At 35.8% G+C, this 11,325-nt stretch overlaps 1 pseudogene; it reads right to left on the bottom strand.

The window, feature by feature from the left end:
- Nucleotides 1-657: 657 nt before the first annotated feature.
- On the bottom strand, nucleotides 658-9,243 carry LOC118575675 (annotated as a pseudogene).
- Between the last annotated feature and the right edge of the window lie 2,082 nt (nucleotides 9,244-11,325).

Raw genomic sequence — 11,325 nt, 5'->3', positions numbered from 1 at the left:
AATTAAGAAATAATTTTTTCTTCACACTACTCTAATTTGCATCTCATTATGTAAATATTTGACAGTAATATATTCATGTCAAAATCATATTCATTTTCTTAAATGTGCCTTTGTTCATAGCAAAAGCATATGAAAAATGTAAGCATGATGAATCCAGGAAACATTTCAAGTGCTTCAAAAACACATGGATATGAATGAAAACATTTGGGACTATGATGGTAAAGTCATACAATGTTGAAGAAGTGAAGAATACAGACATATCCCATTCATTTTTTCTTTGATATTAATTGAGAGAGATAATTTTATTGAAATAAGCATACTAATTTAGAGGAATATGCCAAAATATTAGAAGATGGGAGAATAAGGGTGTATTTCACCAATAAATGAAACCAACAAACAGAAAATCTTCAATTGCGATATGATCTCTGACAACTGGATTGGTATTAAACAGGCTTGAAGACTTCCAAATTAGAAATCAGTTTCTAATATAAACAAATGTGTAAATAATAGGAGATGAGAAAATAAAGATGACTTTCATCAATGAATAAAATTAATATATATGTACATATATACAATATTAAATTTCTATATTATCTTTGACAATTATGTTAGTGTTCAACAGTCTTAAAGAATTTCATGTAATTAAGAGATCACATACTAAGCTGTAAGATTAACTTTTCCTCTAGAATATGCTTTGTTCCTGACATGAGAAAGCACATTCCTATGTGGTCTTAACAAAGTAATATAGCACTTGGGGAAAAAGACACAGCCTAGGAGGCCGGCACTGGATGCCAGGATAGAGAAGACTTCCATGGCCACCATGTGTTTCCCCTTGGTGTTGTGGTACACAGGGAGGAAGGTGACCCACACACTGAAGAACACCAACATGCTGAAAGTGATGAACTTGGCTTCATTGAATGTGTCAGGCAGTTTCCTGGACAGATAAGCCAAAGTATAGCTCCCAAGTGCCATGCAGCAGAGGTAGGCCAGGACAGAATGGAAGGCAATGGTGAAACCCTTGTTGCATAGAATAATTAGGTGTCCATATTCTGCTTAAGCATCTGAATCACTAAAGGGAGGAGAGATGCCCAGCCAAATTCCACAGAGTACAATTTGGAATAGGGTGCAGATGGGAATAAAGAAGTTAGGAGCGTTTGATATTATAAGCCACCTTATCAGTCTGCCTGGAACTGTGACTTTGAAAGCCAGAACCACAGTAAGAGTTTTGGCCAAGACTGTGGAGAGAGCCACAGTGAACAGAACTGCAAATGTACTCTGCTGCAGGATACAGGTGGCTGTGTTGGGAAGGCCAATGAAGAGCAATGGACAGAGAAAACAGAAGATCAGAGTGATGAGCAGGTTGTAAGTGAGGGCCTGGTTATTGGCCTTGACAATGGGAGTGTGGTGGTACTTCACAAAAACACCAAGAACACCAGCAGTGAGTGCAGAGAAGCCCAGGGCCAAGCAGGTGAGGGCCATCCCCAAAGGGTCTTCATAGGACAGAAATGACACTGCTTTCTGGAGACAGTGGTTCTTCTCTGTGTTTGCATAATGACTTTCTGGACACTTCACACAATGATCCATATCTACTTAGGAATTAAAGTTATTATGAGTCTCTGCTCATTTTTCCCTTTTATCTCTAGCCAATTCATAACACCAACTCTCGGGTATTTGCCCACATTTCCTCTGTTGTTCCAGACTCAAGTAAATCAGTGCTCAATAGTTATAATTACTAAATGCTCTCTAATCAGTCGTTCTAGATCAATATTGCCTATCTTCATTGGACATAATGTGAACAAGTGTATACTTTTCATTGTTATACTTAATATAATTCAATTAAGTAATAATTTATATTTCTATGCATTTATGTTGTCATAAACTATTGAATTAAACTGCATAAACCTAACTTGATCATAGGATCCCCTCCTTCTGAATTACCTTGTGTGACTCTGTCAAGTGAGTTCATTATAAGGAGTATGTGCTTTGAAATATCTTTCTTGTAATGTTATTCTCAGTCATCAGATTCAGGTTAACTATTCCTATAGAACTGATTTAATTCTTCATTGTGTTCATTTCTCTGACTGTACTTGTGGGAATGAGAATTATTAGATTCCTGAAAGATGGAAAAACTTCCTTTGAGAAACTGTTTAATCATTTTCAGGGAGAAAATATCTATTTAATAGAAGACATAAAATACTTGTTTTATTTTTAATATGCCATGGAATAATTTTTGATTCTTTACTACTTATAATTTGTTGCTTGAATTTCTAAATTGTCTTATAATAAAAAAATCTAGAGCCAGATATTGTCGTAAATGCTGAAAGATCAGAGAGACAAAGGAAAAGCCACTGCCATGTCTCACCTCGCCAATTCCATGAATCTTCCGACTGTCTTCCTCTGTGTCATCAGTCACAGGGACCTAGGTGGAAAGGCACTTAGTTCCTGTCTCCTCACACATTATATACTTTTCTCTGCCAGGCCATATTACTTAATTCCTAGTGCTGTGATTAAAGCTATGTGTGCTTTCCAAGTATTGGTAGCAACAAGCATGAGATCTTAGGAGCTGTGATTAAAGGTATGTGACTATTACTGGCTGGTTCTGTTTCTCTCCTGGAATGAATCAATCTCATGTAATCCAGGGTGGCTTTTCACTCACAGAGATCCAGACAGATTGATGCCTTGCAAGTGCTAGGATTGAATGTGTGTGCCACTCTACTTGACCTCTATGTTTAATTTAGTGACTAGCTCTGTTCTGATCCTCAGGCATACTTCATTTGATACACAATATATCACCACAATAATTTGTGAGTTTCATCAGGAATTCAATATATTTTTCCCTATATTTTCATTAAATATTTCTATTTCATATTTCTCGTATAATGTACATAGTTTTGCAAAGTGGAATATGAAATGTAATTTTGTTTGAAAATTCTAATTAAAAAATCTATGGAATTCATCATTTTGATATTGCCTACAGAATCTTTCATTCCATGATCAGCGTTTTGTTTGCTGTTTATTCCATATGTGCCTTCTTGCTACCCTTTCACGATCAAGACACTCTGTCTCTACTATACCCCGTGTGTTTATGCCTATTAGTTTCTAACAGAAGATAAATGCTTCATATGCACAACATATAAGTGCTTCATATATTCTTTAGTGAAAGCACAGAGTAAATAAGTCATGACAAATATTTCATCGAGATTTAAACATAATTTTTAATATATACCCAATTTATTCAATGTGGTTTGAGTTATAGCATTCACTGTTTTGAAATATTTAGCATTTATGTATTAGTTTCTTCTTTCTTACTAAAAATATTTCAATGTGTCAACTTAATCTGCAACCATGTGGGATGGGGAGTTTGATATTGATGTTTTGAGTTTCCTTCAATGAATATAATTACCATGTGCATGAACTTACTATGGCACAAATGTGCTCAAAGAACCTATATGCACATTACATCTTCAATGGGAAGTGTAGCCAGTCTCAATATGCAGTTTGAAATTAGGCAAACTAAAGAAACCAAAAAATTGAAAGTTTCTATCTATATGAAGCAAAGTTAAAACATCTGAATGTTCAGGAAAACCATGATGTTACTCAAAACATTTCTGTTGATACATGAATAATCTCATTAGACATAAGTGTTAAGATTGAGGAATCCTCTTTGATTTTCTTTCTATAGTCAACATTGTGTCTGTGTGTGCTCCTCACTTTCACTGTTTCAATTGTCTCATGCCTATGTTCTGTTTCTTGGACATATTTTGACATTAGGTTCCTCTACTATGTCCACCTTTGACTGGAAAGGAGGATCCGTCAAATTCAGTGTCCTGTCTTGTTCTAAGAACAAGGGTGTCCACATATGCCTTGCTATTCACAACACTGCCATTAATGGAAGTGGTAATGTGTCATTTCAACTTGTTGTCACAACACATTCCTTCATAATTTTTTGTCTTCTATGTTTAATAAGGATTCCATTAACTTTTTATAGAAAATAGAGTCTTTTTTATAAAATGAGTTAATGAGTACTTATCACATATAATAATCAAATTATAACTGAGGAGATACAAACTACATTCAAATTATGCCACATAGCATCTATTAATTTAAAAAATTGTGTGTTGATGTAAGATTCTCATAATAAGATTTTACCATACCTCCCCAGTGGATATATATTTGACTACAACATGTTTAAGATCTTTAATACCTATTGTATTAAAGGATATCCCTCACCATGGAAGATACATAGTTTGATAGGGATGGAGGAAAACAGGGGAGAAAATATACTCATTAAGGGGATATGGAATATTATTTATACTGAAAATCAACAAGATAAAGGTAGATAAACGGTTCTGTGGTTCAAGATACTGTTACTCTTAAGGAAGACCTAGTTTCAGTTGCAAAAATTCACATGGTAGTCAATGCTATCTGTGCCTCCACCACCAGAATATCTGTGCTTCCACCACCAGGAGATCTGATGCCCTCTTCTAACTTTGATGTCCACTAAGCAAGTACATGTGTACATACATGCAAGCAGACAAAACATTCACAGATAAAGCAAAATGAAAAATATAAAATAAAAAATTTTAAATATGTACATAGGTAAATCAAATATGATATTTGTGATCACTCCTGATGAACATAGAATCGTGACTGAAATTATCCAGCTAAGGGCCATAAGAAACCAACGCTTCAATGTGTGCTAACTATTATGAACTAAATATGCTTTTAAATAAAAGAAAAGTCAGTAATTTATACTGTGTGTGTGTGATGGATGTGTGTGTGTGTGTGTGTGTGTGTGTGTGTGTGTGTTAAATGCCATTGTGAAATAAAACAGTCTGCTCTGTGATGGGTAAAGCTTAACTGTGAAAGAAATAATGGCTGTAGTGAATCAGCAACACATTAAGTATGAGATTCAATATCAAGAGAACCATGCAAATTGCTAAAAAAAAAAAATGAACTACAATATTTTACTTCTAACTGAAAGAATCAGAGTACTTATCTCAGCTGTTACTTCACAGAACTTGTTCATCTGCTTAGACATTGCTGAACACTGTGGAGAGGCAGGAAATATCCCAGTGAGTCTGACACTTACCTGTCTCATTGGAAATCTCATTGTCTGGACAAGGAGTACAATCATAGCAGCAGGCAGCCTTGCCCTCCTGAGAGGATTTTCTGAATCCAGGAACACAGCTCTTACTGCACACAGAGCGAGGAAGCTGAGAATTAAATATAGAATGGAAAATATTCATGAGAGTATAGTTTTAAAATAATAAAAATGATATTTTTCAATATAGAACAATGATATGGGAAGCTTTACATTTATTATTCGAAGGTTTTCTGTTTTGATGCATTGTTTCTAATTTCAATATAGTATATCAAAGAAGATAAACGTGTTCAAACAATGATGTAAAGACAACAGAAATCTGAACAATTGTGAAAATATAAGAGACAAGGCAAAATAAGTAGTTAGGTCATAGAGTACATGTCTAAATGGGCAAGTGTAATGACATACTGATCCTATTGTGTACTTCTTGATAGCTGGTGTGAGCAGCTTTGTTTATCAATGGTGATGCTTAGCTAACATTTGTCAGGTTGACAGGATTCAGAAAAAACATATGACCTAGTCTTTGTGACCTTCTGTGAGAGATTACATATTCTATAATTATGTGTACTATTTCATTGGTTGTTGTTGCTAAGGACTGAAAGAAAAACAAAAAGGGATAAGAAGAGTAGTGTTCATATCAATCTACTTCCTGACTGAAGACACAACATGTCTCACTTTTTCAGGCTCTTGCCAATGAATGCCTGAATCATTATGAACTGCTCATACCAAGTGTGACTCAATAAAGTCTATGGTCTTAAGTTATGTCTGCCTGTTTTTTTTTTCTCTTTTCTTTTTTTGGTTGTTTAATATATTGCTTCCATTTTTCAGCATCAAAACATGTAATTAAACCATGCACAAGTGCACTCCATGCAACTGTGCATTACCAGGTACCTGAAAGCAAAATGACCACACACTGATATTTCCAAAATCGGTAGACAAACTAGTAGTTTTGCCAGGTGGTTTCATGATAGGAATGTAATCTTAATAAATAGACACTGTATTTATCAATGGAAAAAAGTACACACAGAAAATAAAGTGTAGAAAAATAAACAATCCCATTTCTCAGAATAAGGCAACAGATACTTTCTCATATAACAGTAGTTATTTTTTGTACATATGGGCACTGATTAAGGGACCAACTATCATTAAATCAACAAACAAATGTCTATTGACATAAAGATCAAAACAATGAGATAAGATCCAGCCGACCTCTGTAAATCCTGTGGCCCACTGTATCATGTAGTCAGACAAACATAGTTCTTGGCCATGTGGAGCTTTTGGAGAAAATGTTCCAACTTTCATCTTTTTTCTGAGACCATCTGGAAAATTCCAGAAGTTGAGAATATCATATTCTGCCTCTAATTTCCTTTGTGAATCCAAAACCACAAGGTCTCCAGCACCATTTTTGAAATGGATATTCTTGAGAAAAGGGTGAAGCTAAAAGAGATGCAGAATTTGATGATGAATTTCTACCCAGAAAGGTTCAACAGAACCCAGTAAAGCAATGGGTCTCATTGTCCTAAAACCCTGCCATCATTTGCTAGCTATACTAGGCTATGAACCTTTTAATGGATGAAGACCAAATATGAATATTGTGAAAATGTTTCTGGACAATTAGTATAACCCAAATTCCTAAATGGTCTTATTAATAATAAAAAAAACCTGGAGCCAGTTACTGGAGAGAAAGCTAAGAGATATGAGGGACAGAATGAGTCAGCCACCAGTTCTTACCACTAGGAAATCCTCAGCCCAAAACAGATACTTCCTGTATCCTCACACCTATATACCCTTCTTTGCCCTGCCATCTTACTTCCTCTCTCCACCCAGCTCTTTCACTTCCTGTCTGTCTGTACAGACCTCCAGACCTCCATGGTTAACTAGTTAAAGGCATGTACCACCACCCCTGGATCTAGTCCCAGCATGGCCTTGAACTCACAGAGGTCCAGATGAATCTCTGTCTCCCAAAAGCTAGGATTAAAGACGTGTGCTACTATTGCCTGACCTCTAAGCTTAGCATAGTGGCTGGCTTTTTCCATTGATTCCCCAAGTGAACTTTATTTATAAGAGCACAAATAAAACATCACAAGTTAGTTTCAAAAGAAAGAACTGATGCACACAAGCACACAATAACAAGCAAATAAACAAATTGATGAATGTGAATTCAAGCAAAAACCCACAATGTTAAGAGCTAGCTGCATCCACAATATTTAAATAATCTATTCAAAGTTTCAGTTTGTAAATTGTGGTGTTTATGTCCAAAATGTAATAAAAATGGTCAATTAGGAGACATAACCATAGCTTCAGAATTTTAACCATAAGGATCTAATAGCATTTGACCATTAAGGATATAGTTCTCCTATTTCTGTTCTGTAATGTATTTAGAGATAATGAGGTTTCAATTGAGTATTATATCATGGGAAGAATCTGAGGTTAAATGTAGCACAAAGTATATAATGACATACATTTAAACCTTGTTATTGCCACCCATTCTCATGAACAATGACATGTGTCGGCAATCACTTCTATATGTGAAATTACAAACAGTCTCTCATGTGCTTTTTTGCAAAACCTGCCACAATGTACAATCATGTAATGTGTGCTTTTGTAAAACCTCAGTGTGTCACTGGGTTAAAATGTCGACAAAATTTACAGGTATACAAACATTGATTAAAAACATACAGGGAGAGAAATTACCTCCCAAGGGAAGGAATTTGCCTCCCCAGCTTGATGGGGCTGAATTTGTACTTTTTGGAGTGTCATCTCATGGAGACTGTGAGCCACAGCATACACAGAATTATATAAGTTGTAACTCTCTGGACTCAGATCCATTTCCCAAACATTTTTAGGCAACATATTCAAGGAGGCATTGGGTAGACAGCTACTCAGAATTTTACACTCAGGTCCAGAAAAAGGACAATTGAAGTATGTGTTCCACAGAACAGCAAGATAACCATCATCTGGGTATCTGGAAGGGTTGTATGCCTGGACAAACTTCCTAAAATCAGAAATCTCAGCACGGTGATGTGCAAAAATGAGACTCCCATGGAATGAATCAAATATGAACAACTCAAAATCAGTGGTTGAATCCCATTGTGACCTCATGATCCAAACTTTCCCATTCATTAAACGTATCCCTGTATTTATGATTATACCATGTAAAGATTCGGTGTCACCGTAAATGAAAATCACATTTGAGGATGATTTCAGGATCTTCAGGTAAGTTGTTCTGGAAAATTCAGTGGAGGAAATCAAGTTGTCCTGAATCATTTCTACAAAAGCTATGCACACTCTGTTCTTGTCCATCTCTCCTCTCAGGTCTGAGAGAATCTCAGCCCCATTGTGGTCATCTATGAGAACCAGTCCCACCCATGTCCAACTGAAATGAACCATCAAAATGGAAATGCCTTTTGACAGAGATGTGTCCTTGGGTGCTGTCTGATAGAGAGAAGTGAACTGGGCTCTGTCGCTTAGCATAGTATCAAATGGCCCAAAAGTAAGCTGAAGGAAATAGGAAACATAAGTGAAAACATTGACATAGAACACAATTTAAGACCTGAGGTGACACCTTGGATTGGTATAGACTAATTGCTACTCAAGGTGTTTTAAACTTTTGTTTTCTTTTTGAAAAACTTTATAGAATTACTCAAAGACAGAATTTTTGAAGCAACCAGTATTGGCTCCATCCCATTCTGTTTTATCTCAAGCAAAGTATATGAAGCTATATAACCAAATGCCTGATTTATTTGCTTTGATAGATGGATGATTCAAAGCAACACGTCTTTACATTTGAAAACACCTGAAATGTCTGCAGTATAATACTGGTTTCTTTTTTCCTCACAGCCCTCACCTGTGGATATTTGTAGAGATTGAGCAGTCTCCCAATATGTGCAGAGGTTGCCCATGATGTTCCTGTAAGTAAAGCAGCAGCCTTCTTTGGTCCTCTACATGTGTAATTTGGAAAGTATCGTCCAGTTCCTGTGAGGCACATAAAAGGTTCCTGGAGAATATGCCATTGATTGCTTGGGACGTGATATAGATCAAATCCTAGAGATGTGTTGGGTAAAATGTGAGTGTTCCTATTGATCTCCTCAACAGCAAATATGAAGGCCAAAGAAAACTGGTAGCTCCTCCACTTGAATCTGCACAGAATTGTCAATATTTATGAAGGGAAATCATACGTTGAACAGTATGATGCAAAGACTTTATACCTTCAATATTATATATCTACAAGTAATTTTTATTGTCATCACAGTAATAGTTATTATAAGTTGAATACCAGTGTGTATGGTAAATGATAGCTTAAACCTAAATGCCTCAGATGGATCTAAAATTTCTGGACAATAATGTTGACCTGAGATGATGGCAACCTTGGAATCTCTGGTTAGGACAAACACAAACAAATCCCCCTAATTACTTGATGCTGTAGTGAAATAACCAGAAGATGTAAACTTCGTTCATTTATGGCTCCCCTGTTGTATCTTATAAAACCCCCAGTTCCTCCACACCACATTCACTATGTCTGTAAATAGATGGATAGACTGTAGCCCTTCAGTTGTTCTGATGAAGGATCAATGATGCTTATGTGGATGACTACCTGTGTCACATGCATCAACCCCAAAGCAACATTTGGATCTAAATCTGGGAGGAGATCGGGGGTAACCCACACTCAATCACATCCCTTTGAATTCCTTTCCTCTCTTCCATTGCCATTTCCCTCTCCTTTCTGAGAGCCATACAAATAAGAGCAGATTGACTGAGTGAGTTCCCAATGGTTTAACAGCCTACAGCATGACTTGAATCATGTGGGAGTTGTGTGGTGTGTGTGTGTATGTGTGTGTGTGTGTGTGTGTGTGCTGTTTTAGTGTTTTCCTTAATGTGCCTGTCTCTTTTGCTCTCCCTTCACTATGTTCTTTACCATCCATATAAAGTCAGTTACACAACAACCTCAAATACCCAGATGACAGATGTAATTTCACTACTCTGCAGCTGATTTCAACTTGAACAGAAAATATGACAAAATTTACTGCACACACAACTTGAGGATTCTCATCAAGATAGAACCATCATGTGACTTGACTGCTACCTTTGATAATTATACCATAAAGAAAGCACATGCCATGTGACTTCACCAGCATCTTGGTTAATGTCACCACTTGGGACAAGTCAAAATAGTAGCCACTATTTTGCTTCATGGTCCCATTGAGTCCAATAGGACCACCACACCCTTTTATATAGGACCATGGAGAAAACGTTGGACTTCTATGGTGTTTATTTTGTAATTTTAGTGTTTTGTTTTAACAGCAATAGGCTTTGCATGAGAAAATTGCTGGCTTCCAAAGATATCCTAATTGAAACTCACAGACACCAACCGAGACTCAAAGGATGAATTACCAACTGAGAGACAAAGTGCAGATAGTAAAGCGCTATTAGAGTAGGCTCTACTGGGTCTCACTGCTGATTCTGACTAGTAAGTGCAAACTAGTTTTCCACTAAAATAACCTTTGCTCAACATGCTCCTTTGTTCTCTGAATATCTTCTTTTGTTTCTGCATGAACTAACAATATATTTACTAAGGATCACTATGTGAGTTTCCCTTTTACAATGAAAAAGATAAAACTCTAATGCCAACAAGCAATAATCATAAGATTTTTTATTAGTATTTGTCTTTTGGATACTTATGTATATTCAGTTTCCTTTGAAATATGGTCTGTTGTTCATATCAAGTACTTAATAAACAAAATGATTATAGGTAAATGCTCTTGTAAACTAGAGTTGTTGATTTGGTCTTGCATTTTATTTTGTTCATAATAATACTAAAAGGTAAAAAAAAATCTTAAATACAAAACAAGTATTAATCAACATGACCACATAGGCAAAATAAATAGAAATGACTGTTTCTGAACACTTCTTTGAAACAATAAACCTGAGGTTTTACATACAAATTTAATGTCTACTTTTAAGTCCAAGACTTATGGACTCATGACAGTTCTGGTCAAAATGATTATCTCCTTGATGCTTATCCCCAACTCTGGATCTTCAATATGCTCATATCACTTAAGGTTTTTGATAACCTTAAGATATTATTGTTCCTAACCAGTATATTTAGTCCATATTGGAATATAGCAATGATTTATACATGAATAAGATATAGTTTGGTTTGGGCTTGCAATGTGATATATATGGATATATGTTATGAATGCATTTAATTCTTCTCGTGTGTG

The sequence above is a fragment of the Onychomys torridus genome, unplaced genomic scaffold, assembly GCF_903995425.1.
Source record: "Onychomys torridus unplaced genomic scaffold, mOncTor1.1, whole genome shotgun sequence".
In the NCBI taxonomy this organism is placed as follows: Eukaryota; Metazoa; Chordata; class Mammalia; order Rodentia; family Cricetidae; genus Onychomys; species Onychomys torridus.
This window is presented reverse-complemented; position numbering and strand designations above follow the sequence as displayed.